Source organism: Neopelma chrysocephalum, unplaced genomic scaffold, assembly GCF_003984885.1.
Source record: "Neopelma chrysocephalum unplaced genomic scaffold, ASM398488v2 Primary Assembly neopelma1_61b, whole genome shotgun sequence".
In the NCBI taxonomy this organism is placed as follows: Eukaryota; Metazoa; Chordata; class Aves; order Passeriformes; family Pipridae; genus Neopelma; species Neopelma chrysocephalum.
Window position 1 is genome coordinate 4,223,160 of NW_020897717.1, and position 15,421 is coordinate 4,238,580.

The 15,421-nt window shown below is 44.7% G+C and overlaps 1 protein-coding gene across 2 annotated transcripts in view; it reads right to left on the reverse strand.

Annotated features, from left to right (window-relative positions):
• Positions 1–14,866, reverse strand: part of SOCS5 (suppressor of cytokine signaling 5) — a 44,875-nt gene extending 30,009 nt beyond the window's left edge. The window contains exon 1 of one of the 2 annotated variants that reach the window (XM_027681803.1): positions 14,764–14,866. The gene's annotated coding sequence lies outside the window, so the exon portion shown is untranslated. Of the gene's footprint in view, positions 1–1,378; positions 1,469–14,763 lie in introns of those variants that run through there. The other variant, XM_027681802.1, reaches the window with a different exon arrangement.
• Between the last annotated feature and the right edge of the window lie 555 nt (positions 14,867–15,421).

Here is a 15,421-nt window from a genome sequence, read left to right on the forward strand (position 1 = left end):
GACAAAGATTTCACCCTAGAAGTATAGTTAATTCACTCCACCACACTTACTCATGTACAAAAATGTAAAGAAATAAACCTCTTCTGACAGAGACTCTATTGCTAAGGCTATTGCTTTGATACCAGGTCCACTTGAGTATCTTGGTTTACAGATTGACAACTGAATGAAGTAGGAGGTTGCTAACTTGGTAACTTGCCTCCTTTCAAATCTCTCACTGCAGCAAACTCATCAACTGGGGATATTCAAGGTAACGGGGGTTATGCTTGGGCTGAGAGGTTCATGGCATCTTCAGCAGGAAGCCTTTAATGCCACAAACCTGCATGACAGGAGGTCTTGAGGTGCATGGACCACATCTCGATTTCCATGGACATAACATTCCCAAACCACACTGGCATTAGCTCCAGTGAAAAAGTGTCCTTGGTTTGCATGGTACTGCCAGGGATCACACCTCACATGATGGGATATGGTACCCCATACAGCATAAAATTTACAGCTTACAATCAGAAACACTGCAGAAAACTTCAAGAAGCTCTCAAGAGGAGACAGAAGGGGGAAAAAATGAAACAGAGAAGCATTCTGTAAACATTCAGGGAATGGAAACATAACTCCTGTACATGCTGCATTCGTAAGAATAGAAGATCAGATGATACACAACCCTGATGAAATAAACATATCAGAGACAGAAATGTATTCCGTGGGATTAAGCTACTGTGGTTCAGTGCAAGTACTGAAGTACAAAGTTAACAACAGCAGCAGAAATAACTCGATTTACTGCTTCTACAATTCCAAGAATCCATTCATAACTCCGAGTCAGACACTCATAACGACCACTTCCAAACTTTTACGAATGCTCACGGGAGACGCGGCCTGATGCTCAGCGCACCCCCCTCCGCAGAAGGGGTTAACAGGAGCTTTTGCGCCCCAAGGGCTCTTCAGTGGCAATTTTTCCAGCGCGATTTCCATACGGAGAAACGCGCGTGCAAGCCCAGCACGGCGGGAGACAGCCGGCCACCCCCTGCTCCTGCACAGCCCCACAGTCACCTCGGGAGCCGACACCGGCTGGGGGCAGGTTGGACACCCCCACCCGGGGGCCCGCGGCGAACGCTCCGGAGGGCGCCGGGACCGAGCGGGGCCGCCCCCACACACCGCCCCCGCCTCCCCGCCCGGGCGCCCTTCTCCGGGCCGCGGGCACCGCCGAGCTCTGCCCGCCCCTTCCCGCGGCTCCCTTGGGCCGGGACACGGCGGCAGCTCCCGCCCGCAGCCGCGGCCTCAGCGGGCGGCGGCAGCGGGGCCGCGGCCGCCTGTGTCCGCCGGGGGGCGAGCGGAGCAGGCGGGTCCCGCCCGCCGCGCCCGCGCCCCGACCGGAGGCAGCACCTACCGCTGCGCCGTCCCGGGGGGGGCAGCGGCGCCTCAGCGCCGTCCCTGCGGGGGCAGCGCCCGCAGCATCCCCGGCCCGGGCCCGCCGCCGGTGCCGCTCCCGGAGCGACCGGACCGAGCCCCCTCCCTCCCTCCGCCCAATGGAAAATAGTTCCCCGGGCCCCGGAGCGGAGACACCGGGAGAGACACCTCGCCGGCCAATGAGAGCCGGCCTGGCCCCCCGCGGCGCCAATGGGAGCGGCTGGCCGGAGGGGGCGGGGCGTCACCCAGCCAACCGGGGCGCGGCGCTCGCACTGACCCGCTAGGATGTCTCCGGTTGCCTTCATTGACCACCATCTTGGAGTCGGGCGCGATGCCCGACCTGTGCAGCGGCTCGCCGGGAGGCGGCCATTTTAGGTCCGGGCGGAATCACGTGTAGGGGTGGGCGGGGAAAGGGCGGCCAAGCGGAGGCCCCGCCCCGCCGGGAGCCGGAATTCCCACGGGACGCTCGGCGTCAGAGCCGGAACGGCGGTAGAAAGATGATTTCTCCAAGCGTAACTCCCGAGGCGGCCGGATGCTGCGCTAAGCGATGGCTCCGAGAGCTGCGCAGGCAGGGACCGCCCCGGCACTGCGTTTGGAGCAGTCAGGAGGCTCCTTGTAGGATAAAGGGAGCAGCGAATGCTCACGCGTGGACACCCTTGGAGACACGGATGTTTTCGGAAGGGAGTAATTCCCCGTTCCAAACAGTTTCCTCTGCCTTCCTCCGTAGCAAATCCATTGCTTGGCTAAAGTACAGGTGAAGTAACATCTGATCCCACCGGGCAAAGGAATCACTCGTTGCTGCACCGGGGCAAAAAGACACCCGGTATTCCAAGTAACAGAGCACACCGCAGCTTTCTGTATTTGGCAAACACACACTGGGACACCACAGAGCGGAGGGTGGACAGTTAGATGGGAAAAAATATCCAGATGTCAAGTTGAGAGGGAAGGGACCCTGAGTGGTACCGCAGTGGAAACCCGCAGCAAGCAGGGAATGGCGGAGGACAGTTCTCTTTGACATCCTCAGTGACCTTTGAGGAGGAGATGGAGTGTGCACTCAGTAAGTTTGCAGGTGATGGTAAAGCAGGAGCACTGGAGGACAGTGCTGCCATTTAAAGGGATCTAGAGTGGTTGGGGGGAATGGCCTTACAGAAAGTCCATGAAACTCAGCAAGGACAAATGCAAGGGGATTCAACAAGTCCAGCACTTGGGAAGGAAGAGCCCTCTGCAGCAGTACAGGATGGGGACTGCTGGGCTGGGGAGCAACTTTGCAGGAAAGGATGTGGGGTCTCAGTGGACAACAGGCCATGAGCTAGCAGTGTATCCTGGCAGCAAAGGAGGCCAAGAGCATCCCAAATCATACCACCAGAAGCACAGCCCGTAGGCCAAGGAAAGTGATTATCTGTTTCTGCTCAGCTACATGTGAAATAGTGTGTCCAGTTTTGGGTCCCCAAATTCAACAAAAACCTCAAGAAACTAACAGTGGAGACTACCAGGGGAAGGTGCAGTGCTTGTCCTGTGAGAAGAGTCTGAGGTAACCAGCATGGTTTACCTTGGAGAAGAGACAGCTTCAGCACACAGAACATCCCCTAGCATATACATTACCATCAGAAATCCCAAAGATGAAATAATACACTGTATAAGCAATTCTGCACCTTGGAAGAGGATGAAAAATATAATGAAACATACATAATTGATGTTAGTTGCATTCAAAGTGATACTGATGAGGCCAATGTGTGAATTTACATTTGTAGAGCAGGGTAGCACTCATGAAGGATTCATGTGCACCCCGCACAAATGCTGCTAAATTGCCACTTGGCAGTCCTACGTAAACAGCACAAGAAAGAATGAGCTAACAAGTAGCAACAATAAGCAAAATAAATACAGAGCCAGCACAGCCAGCATCTAGTCAGCCTTAACAGTTCAACATGGGGAAATGCAAGGTTCTGCACCTGGGCAGCAGCAGCCCCAGGCACCTGCACATGCTGGGAACTGACCCAGCAGCTTTGCAGAGAAGGACCTGAGGGTTCTGGTGGGCACCAAATTGAACATGAGCCAGCAATGTGACCTTGCTGCAGAGAAGGATAACAGTATCCTGGACTGCATCAGGAAGAGTGTTGCCAGCACGTCAAGGGACTCTTCCCCTCTACCCAGCACTGGTGAGGCCACAGCTGGAGTATGGTGTCCAGTTCCGGGCCCCCCAGTAAAAGGAAGATACGGAGCTATTGGAGAGAGTTCAACAGAGGATCGCTAAGATGATTAGGGGATTGGAGCACCTCTCCTGTGAAGAGAGGCTGGAAGGGATGGGATGTTCCAGCTGTAGAAGAGAAGGCTCAGAAGAGGATCTTATCAATGTATATAAATACCCGAAGGGAGGATACAAAGAGAATGGAGCCAGGCTCTTTACAGTGGTGTCCACTGGCAGGACCAGAGGAAATAGGCACAGACTGAAACACAGGATGTTCTGCATGAACATTAGGAAACACTTCTTTATAGCAAGGTGACCAAACAGTGGAACAGGTTGCCCAGGGAGATTGTGGGGTTTCCGTCTTTGGAGATATTCAAATGCCATCTGGACATGGTCCTGGGCAGCCAGCTCTAGCTGATCCTCATCAGGGTGGGTTGGACGAGATGAACTCCAGAGTTCCCTTCCAACCTCTACCATTATGTGATTCTGTAACATTCACTATCACTGTATCACCTGAGAGCTTTTGCATCTAAAGCATCTTATCCTTGTGCTGGTTTTGGCTGGGATGGAGTTAATTTTCTTCATGGTAGCAAGTATAGGTCTGTGTTTTGGATTTATGCTGAAGAAAGTGTTCGTAACACAGGGACTTTTCATTGCTGAGCAGGACTTACACAGGGTCAAGGTCTTTTCTGCTTCTCACACCACCCCACCAGCGAGGAGGCTGGGGGTGCACAAGGAGCTGGGAGGGGACACAGCCAGGACAGCTGACCCCAACTGACCAAAGGGATATTCCATACCGTATGGCATCATGCTCAGCATATAAAGCAGGGGACCAGAAGGAAGAGGGGGGACATTTGGAGTGATTATGTTGGTCTTCCCAAGTCACTGTTATGTGTGATAGAGCCCTGCTCCCCTGGAGATGGCTGAACACCTGCCTGCCCAGGGGAAGTAGTGAATTAATGCCTTGTTTTGCTTTGCTTGTGCTCAGGGCTTTTGCTTTACCTATTAAACTACGTTTTTCTCAACCCACAAGTTTTCTCACTTTTAACCTTTTGATTCTCTCCCCACCTGACCAGAGGGGAGTGGGGCTTAGCTGCTGGCTGGGGTTAAAGCACAACAATCTTTTCTGCAGTTATCAAACAGTGACTCCACTTGTATAAAAGTTACATGAGTCATTTTTAACTTCAACTTTTAGGCCGTTTCACTTTTTAATTAGCTCTATAGGAAAATGTAGGATTTTCATTTCCAGTGTGTAGTAAATAATTTTATGCAAAATACCTAAAATCTTCTCAGAAGTATAAGGTTTTAGTAACATAAACCCTTATCATCTCTTTGTAGAGCAAGTCCTCTTGATGTTAGCATTTTTGTTAGGATTAAGGTTCAACAACAGTCTTCATCTAATGAAAACACCTGGCATTCTGGCCTGCTACTTGGGCAAAGAACCAGTAACTGGATAGAGGGAAATAATCAACCACTTTGTTCTTTATACCATGTTTCATTTTGGGGATTTGATTATAGGACGGAGAAAAGAAAGAAAATAGTCTTGCTACTTGCTATAAACAAGAAGAAAAATTCATAATACCAGCAGAGCTAGGCTGGAACCAGAGCTTAGCAGGATGGAGGCTGTGCAACTGGTGGTTATCATGCCCAGGCTTCACCAGCCTAACCCACGCAATTGTGGGATTTACTTTGATTTTGTGAGGGAGCATTGGTGCAAGGGACCAGCACTGAGACCTCATGTGCATGACGCTACTTGCTGTGATTTTTCTATACTAGTGTGCCAGTGTGGACATCTGAAAAGCTCTGTGAGTAAGACTGAGAAGAATATGAGAAAGCCATGGGCCTTTGTTGGTGCTCCAGACTATGAGGATGCAATGAGCCTATTGGAAGAAATTAGATCACGTTCTTTCTCAGGATGTGCACACCCTCTTGAATGAAAATCAATTATCTTGGAAAATATTTGGGCAATTCCTTCTTTCATAAGTCATTTCATTTTCCTGATGGAGGGGAACGATGCATTTATTGTGGTAGGACAAGGGGTCGCTGTGAGGAAACACCACTTGGAAGAAGGTGATCAGAGGCTGGAAACTGAGCAGGCTGCTACCTCCCACACTGGCTTGCTTTCATCTTTCAATGTTTATTTCCCAGGCATGCTGCCAGCCTGGGGTGTGTGCTGCCAACAAACAGCTCAGCACTGCTGGGCATGCTGTGCACAGTGCCCTCAGCCTGCAACTCCTGAGGGACACTGCCCACTGTGCTCTCAGCCACAGTGGTTAGTTACTTCACCGGCCTCGAGCTGCCCCATTAACATGTGTTTCCTTAGCCCAGTTCTGCTGAATCGTTGTTTCCCAGTGTGTCCCTGGCTGATCTGCTTCTGTGTTGAAAATTGTCTGACCCTGGCAACTTCTGCTGCTCTGACCCTGAGCACTTTCTCCCATTCCCTTCTCCAGAGTTTATCCTCTCTCCATTTGATGCTGCCTCCTTACTTCCAGGCTTTTTCCCTTCAGAGTGGAACTAGATGACACTCCTCTCTCCTTCAGCCAGGCAGAGAAGAATAATTAGTGATGGAAAATCTAAGATAATAACAAGTTAAGAGAGCTGGAGCAAAACAGTAACCACTTTCATTGTCCTGCTGAGGAAATCTTGATGTGGATAAATCCTGTCAGCAAATGACACCTTGAAGCAAAAGACTGATGAGCACTAGATAAACCACAAAGACTTGGGAACAGGGACTTGCAATAGGGACAGAGACCTCTGCAAAGCAGAAGTGGACAATCCTGGGAAAGGTAGAGCAAATGCAGAGTCTTGTCTGTGTCTAATCTAACAAACATAATCCCAACATGGTACAAATTTAGGATTAGGAACGGAGGAACCCCCATCAGCAGGCCAGCCAGCTCCATGTAGCTGGTTTCACCTACCGAGTACTGCCCTGCTTTGCCTTCGCTGACCTCTAACAGTTTTGCTTGCATGTGAAATGAGCCACAGCACAGTGATCTGGTTGTTCACAAACAGACTCATTGCTAATTTTGCAGGACCAAAAGTTCTATCTTGCCTAAATGAATAGAAGGCAAGTTTGCACTTAAAAAACCCATGAGAACCTCAGATATCAGAAGAGAAATGTACTTTGGAAATGTTGACCTGAACATCCAGCACGCCTGCCCTGTCCAGAGACTGCCCTTCAAAGAAAAGGCAAGGTTGCTAAAATGACTAGACCAAGCTGGAAGACATGGGTGCAAATGATTTTAATCTGGGCTAACTGAACATGACTAGAAGTAGAGGGGCTTGAAATAAGGATATCCTGGTGTAATCACTGTGGTGGAGGAAGAGCTCAGAAAGTTACTTGCTTTCTCATTCAATCCTTTGCTTTCCTCTGCCTGCTTGTCTGCAGCTGAGCTGGGGAAAAGACCTAAAGCCTTCCTGTTTTTTTTCTGAAGCTGAGTCATTTGGGCAGATGAAATAAGAACATCTATGATGCTCCTTTCTCCATCGTTCCATACCTTGAATAAGCATTGACACCAAGGCTGAAACATCACCTTTCTGGTTTGGTTTCAGGTTCCCCACTTTGCACAGATGTTAATAGTGATTTGTCCTGCTGGAAGAAGGACAGCCAGGCTCCAGGACAGCTTCAGGCAGGCAGAATGCATGCAGTGACTTTCAAAAGTACTCTGACATGTCCAAGCACCACCCAAGACTGTAGTATGTGGTCTTGATCTTTCTTTTACTGAGTAATACAAAGCAACTGCTAGAACCGGTCCCTCTTTTGCTTATATGTTAGTTCATTAAGTAGCTTCCAATCATCCCAAGAGTCGAGAAGTCTGTTCTTGCAGGTGCAAGGAAGGTATCATTTAAAAATATTTTCCTTTGAAATGGATTTATTTGTGATCTACTCTGGTGCTCTATTACTAATTTATGAACTGACATACTTTAGTTACCAGTAAACAGTAGCTACCATGATCTTAAAATGAAAGAGTCTGGAGGTTTTAAGAGGAAGGTAGACCCTTTACAGAAAGTCAGTGCTTAGCATTTTCTGAAAACCAGGTCCCTCTTTAAGATATTTCAAACTGAACACATAAAAGCAAAGAAACCCCATATCATTAGTTCCTTTTGAAAATTTTAGCCAGGAAACATTTTTTTTAGTGCTGGTTGTGGAGTCATTAATTATCATTGCACAGAATGTAATAACAAACCAGAGCTTCCCAATGGGCAAAAGCAAACCACTTCTTCTCTAGTTCTTTTTTTTTTTTTACAGCAATAATAAAATATATTATTATGAACTTCCCACCATGAATGTTCTCCAAAGCAACTTGATATTAAACCCCAAATCATCTAAATGGATGACTTTTTACAGATTGTTACAGCAGGGCAAGCCAGGAATGTTATTAGAGTGGCCTGAGGCACAGTACTGTTCCATGGAAAACGAGGAACAGTTAAAAATGTAAAGTGTTCCAAAATTCATTTTCTCAAAAGGGATTTGTGGCACTGCTAACATTAAAGCTGTTCCTATTCAAGCAGCTATATTCCCGATGAGACCTTTGTTTGTGCCTGTTTAGTCTGAAGGATCTGGTTTATTTCACCAGGGCAGAATACTAATGTGAGCTGGTGGTTCTGTTGTCTGGACTTGTTTCATTTTCCTTCCTTCCTTCAGCAGCAATGCATTTGCATAATTTTTTAGGCTCCAGCAAAATTATGAAAAGATTGGGTTGAATGCCACCCAGATGCATTCCAGGTTGGTATTTTTGGTGCTCAGTCCCTGTGGCTGCACACTGTACTGCGGAATTGGCAGACCACACCTTCCGTGATTCCACATGGAAGACTGTTTTTCAGCACCTGTAATAGCACTTTTCATTGGCAGAATTCACTGCTAGTTAGAAAGAGGTGAAGCAAAATGATGTGTAACTCTGACATCTGACACCAGCATCAACAGGGTTGTGTTACGTGGACCAGGATTTTTGAATATAGGTATGAGCAACCTAAAAGTTGCTTTAAAATATCGCTTTGTTCTCCAGATCTTGAGTATAAACTGAAGCAGCTGAACAATCCCCAAGAATATCTGTGCAGGCTGTATTCTTCTGTGGCAGTGCCTCCTAGGAGGTAGTTTGGGAAACATTCTGGTTGGTGGCTTCACTCCACTTGGAGATTTCCACACTTGCAGCAAAGAAGTTTTGAACTTGTTCCGTGTTTTCAAAGTACTGAAGATCCGTGATGTAGGATTTAGGTCTTAGATCTCTTGCTCTCATAAAAATCTGATTTATATTCAGTAATGTTTTGTGTTAGTGGCTACTAATGTGATTTCTGAAGGCTGACAGCCAAACTTAAAGAATGGAAGAAAGTATTGGAAGAATGCATACAATGTCAAAACAAGTGAATTGTTTATCTTAAATGATCTTGTGTCTGAGCATGTGCATGTGTATGCATAAATATAAATATAAATATAGATTATCAATCAGTAGCAAGCTACTAAAAAAAGAGAGAACAGATCTCAGATTTTCTTTACTCTCAGTCAAGAAACAGAAAATACAGTGTGTTTATTTCTTTGGGTTTGGGGTTTTTTGTTGTTGTCGTCAAGGGAAGAATATAAACTGGGAAACACAGCTAAAGCCATAATTGAAGAGAGCTGCACAAATGAAAATTATAAGAAAATGAGAGTGAAAGGGATAGAATAATAATGAACATAATAAATAAAACTCGGTTTATGTTAAAATTAACGCCTATTTCCTGTATCAGAGTTGTCTGGATTTACTACAGATTGGATATTAAAAGATATTGTCCTTAGAGCACAAGCTCAATAAAGACTTGAAGCTTTCTTTTTCTTGCAGCAAAGTCACAGAACAACAAAGTCATGTAATAGTTGAGGTTGGAAGAGACCTCTGGAGGTCATCTTGTCCAAGCCCCTGCTTGAGCAGTGTCAGCTAGTACAGGCTGCTTAGAACTGTGTCCAGTTTAGTTTTGAATATCTCTAAGGATGGAGATGCCACTAGCTCTCTGGCCAACCTGTGCCAGTGTTCAATCAACCTCAGAGGAGAAAAGCATTTTCTTGTGTTCAGGTTGAATTTCATGTGTTTAAATTTCTACCCATTGCCTCTTGTCCTGTCTCTGGGCACTACTGAGAAGGTTGCCTCCTTCTTCTTCTTTCCCTCCCATTAAATATTTGTACACATGGATGAGATCCCCCTTCACCTCCTTTTCTCTGGGCTGAACAGTCCTGCCTCTCCCAGCCTCTCCTCCTACAAAAGATGCTCCAGTCCTGTAATTATCTCTGTGGCCTTGTGCAGGCTGGACTCTCCCCAGTAAGTCCCCATCCCTCTTGTTCTGGGCAGCCCAGAACTGGACACGCTACTCCAGTAGTAGGCCACCGGGGTGTGGCCTCACCAGGGCTACGTAGAGGGAAAGGATCACCTCCCATGGCCAGTGTTCCTCCTAATGGAGCCCAGGATGCTGTGGAGTGCTGTTTTCTGGGCACACACCTGCGCTCCCAGCTACCTGTGGGGCTGAATCTGCCCAATGGCCTGAGCCCAGGATTAGCAGGCTGCAGTGTGCTATGAGGAACAGGTGTCCATACTGAGGCCAGCAGCAATATGGTGATCCCCAGGGAGCTCAGGCTGCCTAAGGAGGAGTGAAATGGGCTAGATAGGAAATGGAGAGGGCCAAAATTCTTGACAATAGACAAATTAAAAAAATTGAGAAGATTTTAGATGTTAATTTTAAACCTAGAAGAGAATTAGATTGTCTTAAACATGCTATATTTTAAAAATATTTCAGTGAGGGAAAATTTTATCACATGTTCAGCTAACCAAATAGTAGTTAATAACCTTCTAAATTAGTTTTCTAAGCCTTATCTCCTAGGTCAGAACAGGGAGAAAAAGGGGAGCAGAGGTGACTAAGTTTAGTCAAGTTACCTGGTAACAGAGCCAGGTAAGACAACTCCTGGATCTCCTGCCTCACACACCCACATACACATACATACACACCGTGGTTTGTTACTGTAATTAGCACTGAACAAAGCACATCTGTCAAGCACATACCTCTTGCCAAGCCCGCACAGTTGGCAGCAATACACCACCACTGTGGCTTTACTTGCTCAAGGTAAGGCAAGGCACCGCCTCCTTTACCCCTGTGTCATCCTGTTCTGTTGGGGTGACAGTGAAAACAGTGAGCTTTGGGGCACTGTCGGTGTTTCCCACAGGCATACCACACTGTTGGGGATCTTTCCCAGTTGCTATTCTGGACTTCAAATGCATTCTTGGGATTGACTTTGGTTAAGTCACCCAGGTTGCAAAATGGGCTCAACAACAAACTGCGTGTCTCATCAGACCTTCATTTCACCAAGTATTTCCGTGAGTGCCATGCTTCATTGCCAGCTACACAGACCACTTTTGCATCTAGGATGGAGTCTGCTTTCGGGAAATGTCCATCAGGATCAACATGGACTCCAGGAATGCAGACATAGACATGTCTGAGAAAGCAAGCAGCAAGTTATGGTTGTTTCCAAGCCTCTTCTGAGGTGAGAGGAGGCCTCAGGGGTACATCTCAAAGTGTAAAGCAGTGACCAGATTAAAGGAGATTTAAAGCACAGATTAAAGGAGCCCTTATTAGAGAACACATTAGAAGAAGTAGGACAACTAGAACATTTTCTCAGGATGTGCTCAGAACCACACAGGAATTGTTTCAAAGAGCAGTGGCTTATGACTAAAAGACAGCTTAAAGTGTTTTTGGACATCATATGTCTCATCTTTACCACAGGTTTAGCCTTGCATGGGCAAACACTCCAATTCCAGCACAAGGGGCATTTCATTTCTTACTAAAGGATGCTATTTAAATGTTGGCAGTTCGAAGCAAGGGTGCAGTGCTAGATTTTTATGCTCTGACTCTTATGACCCCTCTTCTCCACCCTTTTTGCATTGAAAGCCCATTGGGGTTAACCCGCATGTATTGGCTGGGTGGGAGCACAACTTATGGTCAAATACTACTGGTGCCAGTGCTTATTTTCCTAAGCAATCCTCTTGTCTCCAGTCAGGCTATTTCCATTAATAAAGACCATTCTTGTTGTAAAGGAATGTACTAGTAGGTTTTTTTATTTGTAACTGGCAAATACTTGGCCTTTCGGCTGGCAACATCCCTAAAGTGTATGTAGCTGTATGACTAGAATAAGATTTAAAGAAACTCAAACATTCATGCTGATCTTGCCTTAAAACTTAAATATCAGAGTTTCCTATCTTTGAAATATCTAACTCCCACCAATTCCAGTGAAATAGATATTAATTACCCTTGAGAATTTGAACTTGGAGCATAGCAGAAGGCAAAATATAACTCACAGAAGGGCATAATAGAAAAATAATTGTATTATAAAAATAACTTGTAGTGCTATTGCAGTGGATATTCTGCACTTGGATTTCTCCTTTAAAAGGATTTACAAGGTTTATAAATCTGGTTCTAAAATGTTTTAGAACTCAAATCTGACATAGATAATTTTTTTTAAATTGCCACAACCACATGAATGGGTTCAGCTGAAGAGGTTCAACTTACAAGAATGAGTATGATTTTTCTGAGAGGCTCTATTTTCTCCTGTGTGTATTTGATAATATAAGCTACAGAATCACTCACATGTTCCAGTTAAAGACTATACCTCTGCAAAGTTCTAAAAGTAGGCTCTCAAATCAGCCTGTTAGAGACAACAAGCCATATTGATTCTTACTGGGAACAAGATATGTATTAAGCTTTGATGTTAGCTACCACCTGTGGGAAACATTAAAAGAAATTGGCAACAGTCAGAATTTAACTCTGTCTGTCAGGAAATGTAAGCCATTAGGCTAGTCCTAAAATCTAGGTGATTTTGGCCCACTAAGTCAAATTTTTATTTTTAGGCACAAACCACTGTAATTATAACCAGGCAGTTTATACCTGAAGACAGACAATGAACTGTCCAGTTGCCTAGATGACACATAACACTTCTTGTGTGCTTTTGAATGAGATGCTTTTTGATGTACTGAATCTGGATATGCTTATCTAGTGTTCAATAGAACATAACAGGTTTTCGGATGCCTTGTAATCTCACTTTGTGAAATTAAAACATTCAAGTAGCTTTCCACTTTCATCATCTGTATTATATCTCTTATCAACCATCTCAAGGCTCTATATTTTAATCCCTGGAAAGACTGCTACATCTTATGTTCCTCAGAATCTCCCCATGCCACCCAGGTAAAATGTAGATGGTAAATCTGAGCTGCCCATTCAGAGCTGGACCCGGCTCCATCATTCCCTGGATTTGGCCTATGCTTATTGAGTGAAAATTACTGTAGTGCCATCTAGTGCTACTCTGCTGATCCTTGCATTTGCTGTATAGTTTCCAAGGACATTGTTCTGGATTCATTACTTATAGCTCTAAATACTCTGAAATCTTGAAAATGCAATTAACTTCTTTGGCAACATTAGCCATCCCCCATTTTTTTTTCTCAGGCAAGACATGATATATACTATATACATTTCTATAACAGGCTTTCCAGCAATGCATTAAAATTGACTCTGAGTAGTGTGACAGTGTGGAGTGGGGAAAGAATTGGAGATTATCTTGCGAAGACCATGTGTTCCTGTATCTTCCAAATGTGCAACTTTTAAATATAGGAATGCAGAAATTGCTGAGGAAAATATGCCTAGAGAAGGGGAGGAATCCTTGCTTGCAGAGATGATTTTGAAGCATCAAACCCAACCCAGTTGGTGAAGAAACTATTCTTTTCCCTATATATATAGGGTGTTATCTCTGTTGAAAAATCCACAGGGATTACCACACCCTAGGAGATGAAAAAGACTTCCAAGATTTTCTATGCAACTCTGTTAAGTAAAATGTCCCTTGTTCATGTAGCAATTGTCCCTGTTAACTCGAACAGGTCTCTAGACTGGGAGCACTAGAGGATTTTGGTACTGATATGGGACAGCTGCCCTAACAGTAACTGCAGTTGAAAACCAGTTACCCAAAAAGCAGCATCTGGCTGTCTGCAGCCTGAAGTAGTGTGCCTTGAGACACCTAATGCCATATTTTCGAAGTATTTTTAAAGTATTACTACAAAGACAGTCCTAGTGGGAAACCAGTGGGAAATAAGCACTTGGGGGCTTGTGAAGATCCTGCTGGGTTCCTGTCTACATCTGCAGAAGTTTTTAAATCTGACCTCAAGACACCTTGTGGTCAAGTAAATGTGCTTTGCTAAATGTGATGCCGATTTTGTGAGCTGTGGTACAATGTGACCTGTGGCCTGTGTGATTAAAAAAGTAGCTGCTTTTGCCAGATGTTCCACGTGTCTCCCTAGGCCGCTTATTTAGAGTGTTGGCAGCATCTACCCCCAAGCAGTCCAGCACCCCCGGGGCCAAATGGCTATTTCTGTTTTCTTGAAGAGCTATAATGTCAAAACATTTATCTGAAGCAGTTTGAGGCCATGCCCATGATAGCAACTGGGGAATGAATAATTTCAGGTATGTAACAGGTTCCACTTAAACCAGTAAAGCCTATTCTATGACTTCTTTCATCTCACAATCATTATATAGTTCAAGAACTATACTGGGCTTGTTCTTGAAAAGTCCTACCCAACCTTTTCATCACACCTTCAATACAGATCTAAAATTAGACTCTGTTCCTGAAATGAATATATTGCTCTTCAGTACACAAGCTACACATTGAACAATACATTCTTGTCTTAGTGTTGCATTAGCTAAAGGTAAGATGGGAAGTTTTAAGTTTTACCACACCTAAGATAATCAAATAAATAATAGAAATTGTTTTCCAAGTAGTCTGCTTTAAAAAAAGTTATAGCATTTTATTAGCTAACAGAGCAAATTTTGCCTGATAGCAGAACTATAGGTAAGAGAGTAAAATAGGAAAGAGAGGGAATATTATAAAACTCTAAAGAAATATTTATCAAGAATTTAACCCAGCACACAAATCTAGAAGCATTATTGCTATTTTATATAAATGTCTAGACCTTATTTTATTTGAGTGAATTCATGCCTATTTAATAGGCAGGGTGGTGCCAACAATTTTATAGAAAAGCCCCACACGTATTTTTCCTCTGGAATGTCTCCAGGCAAGTCACACTCTTAAAAAACAATTTTTAGCTCTCATTCTGCAAAGGCTTGTGTATGTGTCAAGTTTTACATGTGAGAAGAGCCTTATTGATTTAAATGGAGCTACTCACAAAGTAAAATGTTAAGCCTCTGCACAAATTTCATCAGGTTCAGGATTTCTGTTTGAAATACATTTACATATTCTCAACCTTCCTTTTGAAAGGGCCCCTACTGCCTGTTGTTCAGTTTTTGTGTATCCAACACTCTGTAGCTGTTCTAGTATTACTCCAGCCTGAATTTGCTGGAACATTTCACAGGATCCTGCAAACTGTGCAAGAGGAAACTGCAAGAAGGAAACCTATACAGTCTATACTTTGCTCAGATCAAGACTGCAATACATGATCCTTTGAACAGTATTCATAGATCTCTGTGAGTTAGTGAGAGATGGAATTTGATCCAATAAAAAATGTCTCAAATACACTCAGCAGGAGTAAGGATGCCCCCACTCCGCCCCATGAATGCCAATAACTTTGATTTTTAAAAAAAGTTTCTAGTGCTGTTCCTGAAAAATAGTCAAATGTGATTTGAGAATGACACAGTTTAGTACCATCTTCTGTGGAAGGAGTCCACAGAAGGTAATTTCAGAGTCTCCACTGCTGTCCAACACTTTCTCAAATTGCAAAGGGGTGAAAAAACCTGATGTGAGAAGACACTTTTCAGATTTTGCCATGTAAGTTCTACAGAATGACAGCAAACCTAATATCTTCCTGAAGTCTTTGAGGTGACTGT